Consider the following 1,122-nt stretch of genomic DNA (forward strand, 5'->3'; position numbering starts at 1 on the left):
CAATGGTTCTCCTGGGCTGATTTATATGGAGTTCCTCTGGTATGTGTTACTCAGACACAGAAGTCCCCGTGTCAAGAGCTCTTATCTGTACCAGTGTCCATGCTCCAGGTTTGCAGAATCTGTAGGGTAGAAGTGGGGTCATGGTAGTGTTTGTGTTGGGGGGAGGAATCATTGAAAGCTACAAGAATATTGTGTGTTTCGTTGGTGCTATACTGTACCCTGGATGACTCGTCCCTGTGACCCTTCTGTGAGGGCATGTCCAAATGGGCTTTGGGTCTCCATTCTGAGCCCCCTCATTCTCATCAAAAGGGTTGTTTGTTTTGGGTCTTCTGATGCCTGCTACATAATTCTGTTGACACCTTGTGATTACAGAGGCCGGTGTGCTTCTTCCATGTGGGCTTTGTTGCTTCCCTGCTAGTTGGCCACTTGTTTACCTTTAAACCTTTAAGACCCCAGGTGTTATATCTTTTAATATCTGGGTGCCATCAGCTTTCTTACCACATTTACTTCTTTGCCCATTTTGACTTCCGTGATCGTGTTGGGAAGGTGAATGTTACAGAATACCAGGTTATTAGAACAAACTGTTCTTGTGTTGAGGGAGTACTTGAGTAGAGACCCAGTGTCCATCTGCTACCTTAATACTTAACCTATAAATATATGTACATAAACCTAGATCCCTATCGTTATATATTAATATATTTACATATGCACACACCTATATTTATACCTCTGTAAATATCTTTTGCCTCCTAGTTCTTTCCTCTATTTCTTTTTACTTTTCTCCCATCCCACTATCATGTTCGACCTTCATTCATCTCCTTCTTCATTCAGTAAGTCCTCTCAGATACTTTGCACTTGATCCAACCCCATCAGGCATGCTACACCCTCCTCATCATTGATTTTAGATCTTTTGTTGTTCTCTTGTCCCTAGGTTTGTTGGCTCTCATCATCCTTTCCCCCACCTCCTCCTTTCCCATGTCCCCCTGGAACTATTTCCCAATTGTTTTTTCTTCTGGATTGTTTATCCTGCCTGTCTTATATAGACAGACATGAGGGGTAAAAAAACCCCAACCTACAAATGGTTCCAGGTCTGCTGATGCTTATGAATGTTTTCCAATCTGG

This window comes from Echinops telfairi, unplaced genomic scaffold (assembly GCF_000313985.2).
Source record: "Echinops telfairi isolate 266 unplaced genomic scaffold, ASM31398v2 ScPeMD7_5592;HRSCAF=6446, whole genome shotgun sequence".
Taxonomy (NCBI): Eukaryota; Metazoa; Chordata; class Mammalia; order Afrosoricida; family Tenrecidae; genus Echinops; species Echinops telfairi.